This window comes from Ambystoma mexicanum, chromosome 2q, assembly GCF_040938575.1.
Source record: "Ambystoma mexicanum isolate Mex_15411 chromosome 2q, UKY_AmexF1_1, whole genome shotgun sequence".
Taxonomy (NCBI): domain Eukaryota; kingdom Metazoa; phylum Chordata; class Amphibia; order Caudata; family Ambystomatidae; genus Ambystoma; species Ambystoma mexicanum.
In genome coordinates, this window is record NC_090924.1 from 1269902409 (window position 1) to 1269920973 (window position 18565).

The 18565-nt window shown below is 52.4% G+C and overlaps 1 protein-coding gene across 2 annotated transcripts in view; it reads left to right on the forward strand.

The window, feature by feature from the left end:
* Positions 1-18565, forward strand: part of CCNB3 (cyclin B3) — a 252761-nt gene that overhangs the window by 166105 nt on the left and 68091 nt on the right. The window lies entirely within an intron of this gene.

Consider the following 18565-nt stretch of genomic DNA (forward strand, 5'->3'; position numbering starts at 1 on the left):
GACCCGGACAGTCTCAACCTTACGTCCTGGCTCCTGACTTCTCGGAGTTCGGCGCCTTAGACATTTCAGAGGATTGCCAAAAAATTCTACAGGCGGCTAGAGCCCCTTCTACTAACAAATCTTACTCCTATAAGTGGCGGAAATTCTGTGAATGGTGTAGAGGACAACGGGGCCTACAACCATTGTTGGTGACGCCGGAACAAGTTCTACCTTACCTGCTCCTCTTGGCAGAAAAGGGATTGTCCCCCTCGTCGATAAAGGTACACCTGGCAGCCATCTCGAGGTTCACAAGGAAGAGGCAGTCGTCTCCTCTATTCAGTGACAGACTGGTAAAACACTTCATGCAGGGTTTATTTCGAGCCTTTCCCCCGGTGAAACGTTTTCCCCCGACGTGGAGCCTCAACACAGTGTTGGCAGGCTTGATGAAACCGCCTTTCGAGCCTATGGCCACGTCCGACATAAAATTCATTTCGTGGAAGTTGGCATTCCTGATAGCTATCACATCAGCCAGACGTATCTCGGAACTACAAGCGCTGGTAGTGGACCCGCCCTACATAAGATTCTTTAAGGACAAGGTAGTCCTGGCAACTAACCCTATGTTCGTCCCGAAGGTTCCGACGGTATACCACAAACACTCATCCGTGGTTCTGCCTACTTTCTTCGCCACTCCATCGGCAGCAGAAAAAACTCTTCATACCCTGGACGTTAAGAGGGCCCTGAAATTTTACCTACATCGTACACAAGACATCAGGGCTACTCGGCAACTGTTCGTCGCATATGGTCCGTCGACGAGAGGACAAGCAATCTCTAAACAGGGACTGGCTAGATGGGTCTCGTCGACGATTGCTTTTTGTCACTCTAAGGCCGGAAGGCCACTGCAAGGACATCCTAGAGCTCATTCTACAAGGTCGATGTCCTCCTCAACAGCGTTATGGGCTAGGATTCCGCTGACGGACATATGCCAAGCGGCGGCATGGTCAGTGCCCCACACGTTTACCCGCCACTACTGCCTTGCCAGGCAGCATGCAGACGAGGTGCAGATGGGAAGAGCTGTCCTGCGCCATCTGTTTCAGTAAGGTAAGCTCTTCCCTGTGGGGATTCGGTTATCTACCCTCTTAAGGGCGATATACTTTATGTGGGCGATATGCATTGTGTAGTAGGGCGAGGATATATATTGTTACATTACATTCTCACCGCCGTCTCAAGCGTTACTGCTATACAATCTATTCTAAGCATGTGAATCCATGAAAGATCCAATGCTGGAGAAGGGAATAGTTTCTTAACTGGAACTCCATTTCTCCAGCATTGGTATCTTTCATGGATTCACATGCGCCCGCCAACCTCCCCGTATGTAATGTATGTGATAAATTTAACCCTTCCTACTTTGGAGGGGCCGAAATCTGAAGGGGAGCCGCGGGGGCGGGCCTCTTATGCTAGCACGTAGGCGGGTCCTAGAAGGACGTAGATAGGACACAAAAGTGTCGAAAGTTTCCTTTGAAAAAGGCTATATATGTGTACCGAGGGGTCCCAGTCTGACAACGGGGAATATTCTAAGCATGTGAATCCATGAAAGATACCAATGCTGGAGAAATGGAGTTACAGGTAACAAACTATTCCCTTTTTTATACCCGGTACAAAATGAATAGGCTGCTGGCACGGGTACCTCCTTTTAACCATATTTGGGGTCCCCATAGTTATTTTTTCCCAAGATTGCCATTTGACCCAATGGCGGTCCAAACGAGCTCAGTTTAACCACTGCCTTTGTTGGTATGTCCTTGTTGGCCATCTTCATCCCACTCCGGAAATGGCCAAATATGATGCATTCCTGCAGTCTTCTGTAGAGACCCATGCAGTATTCCGTGAGTGTAAATTGGTTACAGGGTCAGTCTTGATAGACATGCCAGCAGGATGTCCCGTTTAGTAAGGGGGTTGGAGTGGACAGCCACTCTCTTGTTTGAATGGTTCAGGTCATACGAAGGGTGAGCTCTGGGTTACCCCAGTCCAGGATCTCGCATATTAGGATGGGGACGGAGGGGTCTCGAAAGCCATTCAACAGCTAACCATTGAAGCCAAGAGTCAAAAGTGTGACTGCTGCTGTAACCTGCATTAGACAAGTTGTCTTCTGGTTTTGATGACTCAAAGGTTTTTGCCTCACATGAGGGTGAGGGAAGGGTGCACATGGAGGGTGGCCAGCGTGTGGGTGGGAAGGACAGAGCTGGGGTTCCAATGAGAGGGATCTGTCTTACTGGCATTAAGGCAGAGATTAGCAGTGCACCATGCATTAATAGCAGGAAGTCTGGAATGAGGGAGAGGAGGGAAGCTTGAAGGAGAGCTGCAGGTCATCCGCATAAAGTTGGGTGAAGGTGGAGATCAAATGGACTAGAGCAACCAGGTAGATGTTGAAAAGATAAGGCGAAAGGATAGACCCCTAAGGGACACCGCAGGTGGAGAGTGAGATGGAGGAGAGAAAAGGGCCCAGTTGAACCTGTGAAGGTCAACAAGTCAAGAGCCAGGCCCATGATGCCAAGTATATCACAGAGCAGTTTTATGTTGGTGACATGATTGACCGTATCAGCGGTCAAGGATGAGAACAGAAGGAGAGTTGGGATCGAGATTATAGAACAAGTCTTCATTCATGGGTGTTCAGGAGTGAAGTTTCTGTGCCTCTGGCAGCTCTGAAGCCAGACTGGTGGTTGTGGAAACACAGGTTCAGTATGGTGGATAAGCCAGGACAGGGTGCACAGGGCACACTCAAGTTGTGAGCTACTCACACCACTCTTCCCCCATTTGTTGAAGTGTGGTCGATGACATGTCACGAGCAGCCCCACCACCCCTTCAGTTTAAAGGCTCAACAACTTTTTCTTTCTCCTGAACCCTATAGAGAATAGTCTCAGGCCAGACATTCAAGCACTGCCAGTTTCCAAAACAGCTAGGCAGACACGCACACAGTGTCAGTGGCTCTGCAAGTCATCAAGGTGCTCAGGTTGCAAACCTATTTTTTTATTACTGGCAGCACCTTTCAGATGCATGATGCACATTTCCAACTCAATGAGCTTGCAAAGAACCAGTTCTCCAGCATGGGGTCTGGCATGGATTCACATGCTCTTGAATATTCCCTGTCAGGCCGGGAATCCTCAGTAAAAAAAGGTACAGTAAATACCTTTCACTGTATTTTTCTTCTAAACCAATTGGAGATCTGGGTCATACTGCCCCAGCCAATGACTCTCCCTTAGCCCATCCTCTCGCAGCCATCTTAAAATGTTTACCTCACCTTCAAGTGTTGGGAGTCCTCCTGTTTTGCTCTACTTTGCTGATCTATGTTTTTCATACTTTATTCAGTTAAGTTTTATTTTTTTGGTCAAACAGAGCCCGTGTACTCTTTCTGTACATCGGCCGACACGCTGGGACCAGTTTTTGGTGAATTTCAACACTCCGCAAGGGCAAGAATCGTCAAAGATTCCAGAAGACCATCGGGCCTACTCCGCACTCTGGACCATGCCGGAGGGGAAGGAGGGAAGCTCCCTTTTCAAGCTCTGCTCCACCTGCAGACTGCAGCATGTGGAATGTGTTTGTAGAGGACAAACTCCTCCATTGTCTCTCGCCATCTGGATCACAGGGAAGCTGATGGCAAAATTTGCCTCGGGTTCTCCAAACTAAACGTGAAGGATCGTCACAGTAGGCTGGTGCTGTGGCTCGGTGCCAAGGCCTCTACCCCGTGCAGGAAGCAGGGGCATGCCTCACCCAGGACCTTTGTCCTTTGAGCGCGCTCCATCTGTGAGGGGGCCAAGACGATGCCAAGCACTGCACGTCTGTTTCCGTCGGAGCCGCCGCCCTAGCTCCTCTGCCTCCATCTCAAGTAATCGCTCCAGCTCCTCCTCGAAGAGGAAATCTGCTAGCTTGGGGAAGTTGCGGGAAAAGCCAGGGAAGACCAAGGTACAGGTTAAGGTGTCCGACCTGGTCTTGAAGGCCCAGGTGGTCCAGGCAAAGTCATCCTCCACGATCGAGCTGGTGGCTGACGCCCTTTGGAAAGCGAAAGGGGCTGACCCGGTCCAGGAGACCCTAACGGCGCCCAGAGTGGCGCTCCCTCCCAGGTGGGAAGCTTCGGCCAAACTGGAGGAGTAAACCCCAGAGAAGAGGATGCCACCTCTGAGGCCGACAACTCAGGGCGCAAGGGGGTCGAGTGTGGAAGCCTCTACCGCACTCCAGGGTACGGATATGTCTTCTGACGAAGAGGACCTGTTGTCCGATCACATGGTCCTGCAGGGCGTGGGGAACGACAATGGAAATGCCAAGGAGGAAAACCGCTGGAATGCCGACAAAGATGTAGGTGCTGGGCCCAGCAAGCCAACGCCCCGCCCACCCAACCCCTCTCGGGAACATATCGTTGGACATCCTCTCCACACGCTGGTGTCGGAGATCCAGAAGAGGATGCAGGCAGCACCCCCAGCGCTGGTCCCTGTGGCCTCCACCGGCAAAGAGCAATCTCTGCACATGCCCTGCCCGCCACTCCCTAGGGATACTGGGAGGGACACAGCCACGGCAGCATTTCCCCACCGCTGCAGGCTTCTCCCCCAGACGAAGTGGGATTGTTCCATGCCATGGTCGGCCACTCCTCTGAGGAGCTCTTCCAGCTGATGCCTGAAGTGTGAGGTCCCAGCGCAAAAATACTGCAGGAGCAGACTAATAGTTCTCCAAACCCCCCAACCAGTTCTCCCAGTAGTCTGTTACAACAACTGCAGAGGAAACCAGACCAGGGCAAGTGGATAAGATAAAATAACAAATGTCAGAATTCCTCCTCCTGATGCTCTCAAACTTCGGAATGCCTCAGAATTCTGGAAAACCTGCAATAAATACATCATTAGTTACACAATCTTTTTTTTTTTCTAGTATAAACTTCACCCTCTGCCCTTTGATTACCTGACTCCCTTCACCTCTTGCCTGAAGGCAACTAAATGGAATTGAAGGAAGGTCTTGGAAACTACTGCTCTGCTCTCACTGCTGCAACGCACTGCTGACTCCTTTCTAGTGCTTTTCTGAAACTTGACCTTGGAATGCTTACTGGTGTATATACTGAATACTGCCCAGTTATAACTGCTGCTTCAACTCCCTGCTGACTCACTGTAGAAATGTCTAACTTTGGTTTGCTTAGATGATGATTTTAGCTGCTCCACTTACAACTGCTGCTTTTAAACATTTGCTTAATCTGTGTGGTAACTCAATAAAACGTATTGAACAACTGTCTGTCAATCTGGAAGGAATTATTCCTTAACGTTTTAAAACCTGCCCTGAGGCGTTTTGTCCATGCACGAGTTTTCTTTAGCTTTTATACTCGGCCTCCTCTGACTGGAAAGGGTTGAGTCTTTCTTAGCATATACTATGCACACTGCTGTAACTGGATTCAAAGACGCGCGCGTGTGAGGAAACTCGCTTAAATTTCGCAAGTGTAACATTGGTTCTCCAGCATGGTGTCTGGCATGGATTCACATGCTCATGAATATTCCCCGTCAGGCTGGGAATCCTCAGTAAAGGAAAAAATCGGTTTCAGTTTAATTTCTGACTTGTCATTCTACTAGTAACCAATCACTGGTCTCTGGGTCATACTGTCCCCAGCCAATGACTGCCCTCTACCTAAGCCCCTCCTCTTGCAGCCATCTTCAGATTTTTACCACACGTTCAAGTGTTGGGGAGTCCTCGTGCTATAGCTCTCGAGCTTTTACTGCGTTTTGCGATTTTTTTCGAAGAGTTTACTCTTATTATTTTCGGTCAATTTGAGCCTCAAGCTCCACCGATTCTACTTCCGATCAACCGGGACCCGATTTGGAATTTTCTATGCCCTTCAAGGGCAGATTTTCATAGTTTTCGCTTCTTGGAGGATTCCGGAAGATCTTTGAGGCCTACCCCGTGTGGACATGGCCCAGGGCAAAGGAAACCCGAGGCCGGAGCTGCCCTGGATACGGATTACAGAATGTCTTCAAGGAAGATGAGCACTCTCGGTACCTCTACTGCCTTCACAACGACAAATCGCATGTGGAGAAGGACTGTGCATTTTGTAAGAATATGTCCGACCGGACAATGAAGGATCGTCGCGTTTGACTCACCAACTGGCTGGGGGCGGTGAAAGCCCAGCAGCAGGGGAGAATTCTCAGTGGTTTTCTAAGACCTTTGAGGGCGCTCCGGCGACGGGGGCCCAACAAAAGGCAAAGCACTGCAAGTCTGCGGGCACCAGGAGCGCCGATGGTTCGGGCTCCTTGGCTGCCAGGCAGGGCGCAATGTCACCGACGCCATTAACCACGAACCAACGCTTTGATTCGGTGAAGAGCAAGTCGGAGAACCCGGGTAAGCTTCGGGAGAAGCCCCGGTCGATCCCGACGGTGACAGCCCCACCCACCCCCCCCCCCGATGAAGGCCTCGGGCGTGCCCAAAGTCGCAAAGGCCCTGATTCACCCAGCTAAGGCCTCGATCGAAGGGGTCGTAGCGGCCCTGGCGAAGCCTGTTGAGGCTACCCCAGTGGGGACGACTTACAGGCCTAGAATTTCCCTGCCACCCCGGAGGGAAACCTCTTTTCAGCCTATCAAGAAGACTCCTGTGAATCCCCGGGTGGAGAAAGGGGACGGGGGGGTCACAGTAGCCATAACGGGCTCAGATACCACCTCTGAAGATGAGCAGGCTGGCGTCGCAAAGATCCTGGATAAGAGGTTCGAGGAAATCCGGTCCTACGGGAGGGATCCCGACGAGGCAGACTTAGAAAGCGATGGTGGAGCCGACGAGGAGCCGTAGACCATGGAGGAGACGGAGGACCCTACTCCCCAGCCGTCGCAACAGACGCCTATGCCACAGGACCACTGGGGAGCAATATTGATGGCTATCCAGGCCCTGTGTACGGAGATGAGGACATGGTTGCCCTTACCCCCAACAGATGATCGAGCGGCGCCTGAACCGTCAGGAAGCACACCGAACCAGCAGAGGCAAATCCATCCCCCCCCCCTCCTTTCCAGCCTTCACCTCCTTCCCCTCCACCGAGGGATGAGAATGGGACGGACGACGGTGGTGACGACGGGACATATCTCCCATCACCTCCTGCCTGAGCCTCCCCTCCCGACGAAATTTGGCTCCTTTCACGCCATGATCGCCAGGGCTTCGGAGCTCTACCAACGACGGGAGGCCTAGAGGAAGACCGTCCTCTCAGTACCGTTACTAGACGACATCTGGGACGGACTGTTGCTACTCAAGAACCCGTCCACGGCTCCTGCGAAGAGGGACTGGTATGAGCAGTAGTACCGGGTCCCAGATTCCGCCCCGATGTGCCTTAGAGCCCAGCCGTCCCCGGATTCGGTGGTCTCCTCAGCGGCCAAGAAGAAATCGGCAGGGGCGACGTGATCCACTTCCCCGCCGGACGCCGAGGGGAAGAAGCTGGATGCCATGGGACGATGGGTCATCTCGTCGGCAGCGACGACCATCAAGGCGGCCAGCGCCCTCGCGATCGTGGCGCGCTGCGACAGGGAGCTGTGGTTCAAGTTCGCTCCCCTCCTGGACTTCCTCCCAGACAACAAGATGGCGGAAGCCCTTGAAATCCTGCAGGAAGGCGAGGTGGCTTCGGACCACGCCATCATGGTGACCACGGACATCACCGACACCAGCTTTCGCCAGATGCGCAACAGCGTTTGCCTTCGCTGCCGCGGTTGGCTCAAGGCCACCCATTTCCATCAGGGCATGCAGACCAGGGTACTGGACATGCCCTTCGACGGGAACAACCTGTTCGGCAAGGCAGTGGACGAGTCACTGCAGGCCATCAAGACGGACACCGAGACAGCCCGGACCTTGGGTTCTCTCCAACGACGGCCGCCCTTTTGGACCCCCAGAGGCAAGTCTCAAGGTGCCCCCCAAAGGATTTGGTGGCGGTTCCTCATCGTACCGCCAAGCGGCCCGTTCGCATCTTCGCAGGAGGCCTAAAGAGGCCTCAGCAAGGCCGGAGGACGTCGTCACCAAGGCGGCCAAGGCCTCGGCGAAGCAAGATTGAACCGGCTGCGGTGTCTGGCCCCCCACCCAAGCACCCCGGTGGGAGGCAGGCTGGCAAAATTCATCAGCGTGTGGGAGTCCATCTCCACCGACCGTTGGGTGCTGGACGCGCTGGACCACGGGCCCAATCTGGAATTCCAATGAAAGTGTCCGTCTACCACCTGTGGCCAGGTAGGAAAACCACGTGCCACAGCTACTTCGGGAGGTACAAGTAATGCTGAAAAAGGGCGCGATAGAACTTGTCCCGAAGAGGCTCCAGGGCTCCGAGTGTACTCGCAGTACTTCCTTGTCCGAAAGAAGACTGGCGGTTGGCTACCCATCCTGGACCTTTGTTGTCTTAACAGACATCAAGTACCAGAAATTCCGGATGGTCACCCTTCAGCACGTGCTGGGACAGCTAGAGGAAAGCGACTTCCTATCGTCGCTGGACTTGGAGGATGCCTACTTCCACATCCCCATTCTCAAAGGACAACGAAAGTTCCTACGATTCGTGTTCCAAGGGCGACCCTGTCAGTTCAAAGCCCTTCCTTTCGGATTGAAGTCGGCGCCCAGGTTCTTCAAGTGCCTGGCACCGGTGGCGGCGTGGCTGCGCCTGTAGGGGATCCACGTTTACCCCTACCTGGACGATCGGCTCATCCGAGCAAAGTCCAGGGAACTCGCCGTCGATCACAAAGCGGAGACCGTCCAACTGCTCCCGGATCTGGGATTCTCGATCAACTTCGCTAAGATCTCCTCGCGTTGTCTTACTATTTTGTACAAGGTTGCATTACTGGAATTTGAGTACAGAAAATGTCCTCCGTGTCAGGAAAAGCGCTGTTCCGCCCATGCGCGACGTGCGGCTTGAAAAAAGTTTACGAGGGGGACGGACATATGGATTGTATATATTGCCTCCACCCTCATCATTCGGCGGATACTGTGACATATGCAAAGGGTTTTCTCAAAAAACCCTCAAAGACCGCAGTCGACTGGTGGCATGGCTGAATGATGGAGCGGGGGCACACCCCCCTTCGGAGGTAGGCTCCACACAATCGGCAAAAACATCATGCCGCGCTACCTCGTCGGAACCACCGGCGAAGAAATCTCGACCGACGGAAACAGAGTCGTCTGGAAGTCACTCAACTAGAGACTCCTCGTCAAAGAAATCCTCTTCATCAAAGGAAAGGAAATCCTCCTCGGGCGATCGTAGATCGACCACGAGTCGAGTAAAAGCAAGCCAAGTGTGGAAAAGGCGGGACCGCCAAAACCACCTGCTAAGTCACCGTCGTCGACGGCGGCCCAGTCATCGGCCTCCACCCGGCCACAGGTGGCATCCACCGTCACAACGACGTCGACGATGGCCTCGTCGACGGGGGTTCTACAGGAGGCCTGGAGGCCTGAAGTTTTTGATCCAATCCCCCCGGATACTTTACTACAAGAACAGGCTGTGTTGCTGTCCTCGGAGGACGAGAATGAGAGAATAGCTGGCCCAGCAGACCTAGGGCTACGAGTGGCTGACAAGTCGTCGACGAGGGGATCCGTTATACCGGTATCTGCCCCTCTTCTCAATCCTCAATCTGTTTTGTCGTTGGAAATTCTGTCCACGCTTCAATCGTTGTTAGTCGTTGGACCAGAGACTACCTCAGGCAAACCTGCCACAGTCGCCCGTCGACGAGCCGGGCCCGTCCCGTCAACCGACGCACCTACGCACGCCAATCTCAGCACTGGCACAAGAGGAAGGTGAGCTGCCAGATTCGGAGTCTGACAGGGGAGCCATGTCGGATATCTCATCATCCCCCTCCAGGGATCCAACCTGGGAGTCAGAGGTGGAGTTGGAAACCCCTAGAAGCCCAGCTCACCCGTCCCCTCCGAACGACATTGCGTCATTCCATTCTATGATGGAGAAGGCATGCAAAGAATTTGGTTTTTCCCAGGAAGAACAGAAAAAGGACTGTTTTTTGTTCGACCACATGGGTAAGAGAAGGAGGTCTGTGTTCTCGATACCAATACTAGACAATGTATGGAAGGAGGGGTTGCAGACAATGCGTCACCCGTTTTCAGAGCCGGCAGTGAAAGGACATCTGGAAAAAAAGTTTAAGGCTCCAGAGTCTACCCCCAAGTGTTTATCCTCCCAACCAACGCCAGACTCGGTGGTGTCGGCGGCAGCGGCGAGGAAGGCGAAGGCCCAGCACAAGTGCACAACTCCTCCTGAGAACGAAGCGAGACGCCAAGATGCCTTTGGCAAAAAAGTGCTATCCGTGGGAGCGACCACAGTAAAGGCCGCAAACTCTCTGGCAATTGTTGCCAGATACGATGGGGAGATGTGGCACAGGCTAGCTCCGTTGCTTGATCATCTTCCGGAAGAGCATAGGAAGGCAGCGATGTTACTCGTCCGAGAAGGTGAGGAAGCCTCAAATCACGCAATAAACATCGCGGTGGACCTCGCTGGGTCAGGCTGCAAGCAAGTCAATAATGGGGTCGTATTACGTCGACAGTCATGGCTTAAGTGTACCTACTTCAGGCCAGAAGTACAATACAAAGTTTTAGATATGCCCTTTGAGGGAGACCTTCTTTTCGGTGAGAAGGTTGACGAAGCCCTAAAGGGAATGAAAGAGGACTCGGACACGGCACGTTCATTGGGTGCCCTCCAGAGTGGCAGAAACTACAAGTCTTTTCGTCCCTTTAGAGGGGCTTCAGGTAATTCAAGATTCTCTGCATCTGGAGACAGATCCTTTGGCAGATCTGCTTACCCCTCCCAGGGATACAGACGTGCCTCCCAAACGGCAAACCGTCGCCGGAACTTCCAGACTTCCAGAAAAAGACCATCATATCTGTCGTCGTCGAGAGACGAGCAAAATAAAGATCAGCAGTGACATACAACACACCGTTCTGGGGGGAAGAGTTTCAGCATATGTTGACGAATGGGAACGAATAACGACGGATCAATGGGTGCTGGATACTATAAGAAACGGACACTCTCTACAATTCAAACACAGCCCTCCGCAAATTCTACCTGCGTTCACCACTCATGCCCATCTGAAGATACTGCAACAAGAGGTAACACTCATGTTAGCAAAGGGCGTGATAGAATTAGTTCCAACATCACAGAGAGGTCAAGGAGTCTACTCAAGATATTTCGTCGTAAAAAAGCTGAACGGCAAATGGCGTCCCATTTTAGACTTACGCGATCTCAACAAATCTTTGAAGAGCCTAAAATTCAAGATGCTCACTCTGCAGGAAGTGATCCGCACCGTTCAAGAAGGGGGATTTTCTAGCGTCCCTGGATTTACAGGACGCGTATTTCCATATTCCAATGTGTCTGAAACACAGGAAATTCCTAAGATTTGTGATAGGGCGGACTCGCTACCAATTCACGGTTCTTCCTTTTGGGCTCAAGACCTCCCCCAGAACATTCACGAAATGCCTGGCTCCAGTAGCGGCCTGGCTAAGGAAGCAAGGCCACCATGTATACCCATACCTCGACGACTGGCTGTTAAGGGGATCCTCCCCAGCGTCGACCAACACAAGTTTACAAGCCACCATGCAGCTTCTACAACAGCTGGGATTCGCCATAAACTTCGAAAAATCCTCTCTGCAGCCATCGAGATCGCTGGTATTCCTGGGGGCACAGTTCGAGATCCAGTTAGGGCTAGTGAAACCTTCTCTCGACAGAACCTCAAGACTCAATCAACAAGCATGCAGACTACGGCGGAACACCAAGATCTCAGTGAGAAAATACCTTTCGGTCCTAGGGGCCATGGCATCCTGCATCCATCTGGTGGAAAACTGTCGCCTATTCATGAGGCCAGTCCAGGAATTCCTCGCGGACCGATGGACGCAGGCTCAAGGATCGTGGTCAGACAAGATAACCAGCAGCGACGACAAGCTGCTTCGGACCCTTCAGTGGTGGCAGTTTCCACAATCTGAACAACGGCGTACCCCTACAGGAGCCGGAGTTTCAGCGAACCATAGTCACAGATGCGTCCCTAACCGGATGGGGAGCTCACATGGGTGCTCTCCAAACGCAGGGTCGCTGGTCTCCAACGGAGTCACTCCTACACATAAACGTGTTAGAACTCAGCAGTACGATGGGCCTTGAAGGCATTCCTACCACACATCAAGGGCTCGCGAGTACGAATACTGACCGACAATACAACGGCCATGTTTTATCTGAGGAAACAAGGAGGGACGTGATCAAGAACTCTTTCCATAGAAGCCCAGAAAACATGGCATTGGGCATTAAAGCACGAAATTTCCAGGAGTGAGGAACTCCCAAGCAGACTCCCTCAGCAGAAGCATGGCCCAGATACACGAGTGGGAAATGGACACAGTTCACCTGATGAAAGTGTTCGAGAAATGGGGTCACCCCCCTCTGGACGCCTTCGCGACCAAAGACAACAAGAAATGCGATCAATTCGCAAGCAGATGGCCTCAAGAGGGCTCCAGGGGGGAGGCATTCTCCTTCCCATGGACGGACATGTTCCTCTATGCTTTTCCCCCGTTCCCCCTCATACGGAGGACAATACAGTGGATACGCAGATACAATTGCCGGGTAATTCTAGTGACGCCATACTGGCCAAGGCAACCGTGGTTCTCCGACCTGCTTCACCTGTCGCTGGAACATCCCACAGGGTTTCCGAAAGCCCCGAACCTACTATCCCGGGACAAAGGCACGGTGTGGCATCACGACCCGGACAGTCTCAACCTTACAGCCTGGCTCCTGACTTTTCGGAGTTCGGTGCTTTAGACGTTTCGGAGGATTGTCAAAAAATTCTGCAGGCGGCTAGAGCCCCTTCTACAAACAAATCCTACTCCTATAAGTGGCAGAGGTTCTGCGAATGGTGTAGGGGACAACAGGGCCTACAACCGTTGTCGGTAACGCCGGAACAAGTTCTACCTTACCTGCTCCTCTTGGCGGAGAGGGCATTATCCTTCGCATCGATAAAGGTGCACCTGGCGGCCATCTCGAGGTTCACAAGGAAAAGGCAGTCGTCTCCTCTATTTAGCGACAGACTTGTAAAACACTTCATGAGGGGTTTATTTCGAGTTTTTCCCCCTGGAAAAACGTTTCCCCCCCGACTTGGAGTCTCAACACAGTGTTGGCAGGCTTAATGAAACCGCCTTTTGAGCCTATGGCCACGTTCGACATAAAATTCATTTCGTGGAAGTTGGCATTCTTGATTGCTATCACATCAGCTAGAAGAATCTCGGAACTGCAAGCGCTGGTCGTAGACCCGCCATACCTAAGATTCTTTAAGGACAAAGTAGTCCTGGCAACTAATCCTATGTTCGTCCCAAAAGTTCCGACAGTCTATCTCAAACACTCGTCCATTGTTCTCCTTACTTTCTTCGCCACATCATCGGCAGCAGAAAAAGCTCTTCATACCCTGGACGTTAAGAGGGCTCTGAAATTTTACCTACATCGTACACAGGAATTCAGGTCTACTAGACAACTGTTTGTCGCATATGGTCCGTCGACGAGAGGAAAAGCAATCTCTAAACAAGGATTGGCTCGATGGGTCTCATCGACGATTGCGTTTTGTCACTCTAAGGCCGGAAGGCCACTGCAAGGACATCCTAGAGCCCATTCTACAAGATCGATGTCCTCCTCAACAGCTTTATGGGCAGGAATTCCGTTGACGGACATATGCCAAGCTGCGGCATGGTCAGTGCCCCACACGTTTACCCGCCACTACTGCCTTGCCAGGCAGCATGCGGACGAGGTGCAGATGGGAAGAGCTGTCCTGCGCCATCTGTTTCAGTAAGGTAAGCTCCACGCTGTGGAGAATCTGTTGTCTACCTTTTTAATGACAGTTTATTTTAGGTGGGTAAGGTTATATGCGGTAACTTATTCCTACTGTACATATGCATTGTGTAGTATGGTGAGGGTATATTACATTACATTCTCGCCGCCGTCTCAAGTGTTACTGCTATACAATCTATTCTAAGCATGTGAATCCATGAAAGATCCAATGCTGGAGAAGGGAATAGTTTCTTACCTGTAACTCCATTTCTCCAGCATTGGTATCTTTCATGGATTCATATGCGCCCGCCAACCTCCCCGGAATGTAATGTATTTAATTGATAAATGTAACCCTTCCTACTTTGGAGGGGCCGAAATCTGAAGGGGAACCGTGGGGGCGGGCCTCTTATACGTGGACGGCCTACGGAGCATGCGTAAGCGGGTCCTAAAAGGACGTAGATAGGACACAAAAGTGTCGGAAGTTTTCCTATTGGAAAAGGCTATATATGTGTACCGAGGGGTCCCAGTCTGACGACGGGGAATATTCTAAGAATGTGAATCCATGAAAGATACCAATGCTGGAGAAATGGAGTTACAGGTAAGAAACTATTCCCTTGTGCGCCTATGCAGGTGGCGGATGCGACCACTGCTTGAGTTCCTCGACGCCCGTTGGATGCAAGCGGTTGGCAACTTCGAAGACCGGATCTCACTCAACGGGACTTTCCGCCAAGCAATCAGGTGGTGGAGCACCCGCGTGCATCTAGCGGCGGGCATGGACTTTCAGACCCCGGCACATCAGGAAACTCTGACGACGCCTCCCTGGAAGGATGGGGAGCACACATCACATGCAAGCGGCCTTTGGCTGCCGGAGGAGAGGTCACTACACATCGACGTCCTGGAGCTCCGAGCCGTGTTCTGGCCCTTATGTCATTCCTACCGTCCCTCAAGGGCAAGGTGTTAAGGGTCTTCACCGACAACACCACCACAATGTTCTACATCAGGAAGCAGAGAGGCACCAGATCACCAGCCCTATCCAAGGAAGCACAGGATCTGTGGCTGGTACCCTTCCATCTGGCAGGAATAAAGAACACCGTTGCCGACTCACTCGGCAGGGAGCTGCGCTCGTGCCACGAATGGGAGCTTCAGCAGGATCAAGTGGATCTCCTTTTCCGACGATGGGGCAATCCCCAGATCGACCTATTCGCGACGAACACAAAGTGCCGGAGGTTCGCCAGCAGGTCTCCCCAGCCGGGGAGCTTGGGGCGATCATTCCCCTGGGACGGCTTGTTCCTGTAGGAGTTCCCTCCGTTGCCATTGCTGCTGTGACTCATCAGTCAACTCAGCCGGTCCCGGTGCAGGATGATCCTTGTCGCACTGGCGTGGCCAAGGCAGATCTGGTTCCCGGACCTTCTGGACATGTCAGCGTCCCCACCCCCCAGCCCTCCTGGTCAAACTACCGACGAACGCAGATCTTCTCGCCAGGGAAGGTGGCGCCATCCTCCATCATGACCCAGGATCGCTGAACCTGCAGGCCTGGCTCCTGCAGCACTAGAGTTCGGAGGGTACGAAACCCTGGCAGACTGCAAGGAGGTGCTTGCAAAGGCCAGGTCGCCCCCGACTCTTACGTGCTATGGACACAAATGGAAGAGGTTCTCTGTCTGGTGCCGTGCACAGAAGATTAACCCTCTGATTACGGCCCCTCAAGTTCTGACGTACTTGCTATTGCCGGCCAAGGTGGGGTTGGCACATGCCTCCATCAAGATCCATCTGGCGGCTATCTCCCGCTACACCAGAACTCCAGGGCGGCCATCTCTGTGGTCTCATCGCCTGGTGAAGAGTTCATGAAAGGACTGTTCTGATTGTTCCTGCCGGTGAAGGCCCCGGCATGGGAACTCAATGTGGTGCTGACCAGGCTCCTGGGGCCACCATTCGAGTCTCTGCATTCGGCACTGTTGAAGTTCCTAGCGTGGAAGATGGCGTTTCTTGTGGCCCTCAACCTCTCCTGTAAACCTCCATATCTGACATTCCACGAGAGTAGTGCTGAGGACGCACCCCTCCTTCATGCCCCAGATGCCGTCGGACTTGATCTCAACGAGACCTTTGTTACCGGTTTTCTTCCCGTCGCCTTTGTCGCCGGCTGAGAGGACTTTGCACTCGTTGGATGTGGCTCGAGGGCTGAAGTTCTACGTGGACCGCACAAAGTCTTCGGAAGACATCACAGCTGTTTGTGAACTTTGGACCTGTGAACCAAGGGAAGGCCCTCTCGAAGGCTCAATTTCCAGATCGCTCTCCAGCTGCATCATGCACTGTCACCGGTTGGCAAACCGACCGTTGCCCGGCCGTCCGAGAGCCCATTCAAACAGAGCGATCGCAGCTACCACAGCGTTCCGGTCTGGTGTGCCCCTGCTGGACATCTGCAGGGCTGCTACGTGGAGGTAGATGCACACGTTCATGAGATTCTACTGCGTCGACTGGGATTCCAGGGAGCATTCTAGAGTCGGCCAGGCAGTGCTGCGCAACCTGTTCGCCTGACGGTGAGTCTGCTGAGGAGGTAAGAGATGCTTAATGTTGAGCCTTGCCACCTCCAGTGGTTGTGCATGTGTGTACTGCTATGTATTCTTGTATTCATGGCCATGTGAATCCATGCCAGGCCCCATGCTGGAGAAGGAACAAGTTACCTGTTCTCCAGCATGGGTCTGGCATGGATTCACATTCGAACCCTCCCTCCAACCCATCTGCAGCTCTTTTCTTGGTCCTACTGCCACTTTACGTGCTACCAAATCTGAAGATGGCTGCCAGAGGAGGGGCTTAGGTAGAGGGCAGTCATTGGCTGGGGGCAGTATGACACAGAGACCAGCGATTGGTTACTAGTAGAAAGACAGTTCAGAAAGGAAACTGATTTTTTTTCCTTGGATTCCCAGCCTGACGGGGAATATTCATGAGCCTGTGAATCCATGCCAGACCCATGCTGGAGAACAGTTACAGGTAAGTAACTTGTTACTTTCGGCAGACCGCTGTTCTCTGTACGCGAATAAACACCTGACAGACCGTCACTGTTTATCAGTCCTTCTGCGCAACGCGGCTCTGAAAGGAACGCAACACAGCTTCCGAAAATAACTTAAGTCACGCCGGTTCATGTCACAAGAGCCTTTTCTTTAATGCAACACGACACGAGCCCGGCAAACTTGCAACAAACAAAACGTAAACGTTTCAGATAACTTCACGCACAAGGCCTTATTGGGATACTCTGCTGATGCCGGAGTGTGTGCAGCTTCATTCCCTACTTTGCCAGAGCGCGCGCAGTTTCCTTCCATGCACTGACTAAAGACTGTTCACAGTTCAAATACAAGTACTTTTTACAATGACTAAACGTACTTCAATTTGATCATAAATGGAACTCTTAAACACTTCTGTAATTGCTTTTAAGATCATTTCTTTGAACATGACTTCATTCTAAGCTTCTAGCACTTAACTTGAGCTTTGGTTCTCTGGCTCTTTGTGTAGTTGTCTTGGCATTGGGTTTTTCTCTGGTTTCTCTGTGTAAAACTGAAACTCATCAAAGCTGTGACCTCTCTTGAGCAGATCTTGAATGAAAGGCAGTTTAGAACCTCTCCTGAGGTTCCTGCATCACAATAGTCTACAAGCCAATCACTGCTGTGCAGGACGTTCTCCATCTTGGACTGGGACAATAGCAGTTGGCTGATATTGTTAAGGAAAATTCCTGTCGCAACCAATCCAACCCTCCCAAGCAACTACTACTAATGCCACCAAAGAGTACATAGACAATTACCTCCTGTGACCTGGGGACCTAATAGACCAAGGAGGAAGGTTTCCTTTATCAATGCCCGGGTGGCAAAGAGGAAGACCATTTTGGCGGTGCCCCTCCCGGATGTGGGAAGAGGGCCTGGTGCTAATAAGGAACCCCACCTCGGCAAAAAGACCGGCACCCAGTATTTCTTTTCCAGTTTAAGTCTGCATTGCCTGCGGTCACAGCCCTTGCCAGGCTCTGTGGTCTCAGCGGCTGTAGGGAATAATCGAATCACTCAGACAACGAGGGGAAGGATGCCACGGGTAGAAAGGTGATTGACTCAGCTGCAACAACGGTCAAGGGAGCGAATGCTCCTGCGATCCTGGCCAAATACGACATGGAGCTCTGGTATAAGATGGCCCGCTGCTGGAATTCCCCCCCGGTGACCAGTGGGGTCGAGGAACTGGAGACGGGAGGGCGAGCGCAGTGGCATCAGACCATGCCATCACTGTGGTCCTGGACATCAGACACAGGGTTCTGGCAGGTAGGGAGCGGTGTCTGCCTCCCTCGTCGTGGCTGGTTGAAAGACACCAACTTTTGTCAGGAAGTTCAGTCGAGGGTCCTGGACATGCCCTTCGACGGGGACAAACTCTTTGGGAAGGCTGTCGATGAATCGTTGCAAGCCATCGAGACCAACACTGATGACGGCCCGTGACCTTACCGCACTTCAGCAGCATTGTCCTTCCTTTCGTGCCTCATGGGGGAAATCCGCCAGTTCGTCTCTTGCCGCCAGGCCTACAAGTGTTGTTCCAAGGCATAAGGAGGTGGCCGCTGTTGTTGCTTCCAAGGTGGGACGTAGGGCCCGAAACAGAATTAAACCAGCCAAGAGGTCTGGGCCCCACCCATGCACCCTGGTGGGAGGCCGGCAGGCAGACTTTTGCAGGGAGCGGGAAAAGATATCCACCGACTGATGGGTGCTGGACGCTGTCACTCACAGACACTCTAAATTCCAGCAGAAGTGTCTGTGGATACCAATGGTGGCCCGGCAGGAGTTTCACATCCTCGGCTCCTGCCGGAAGTCT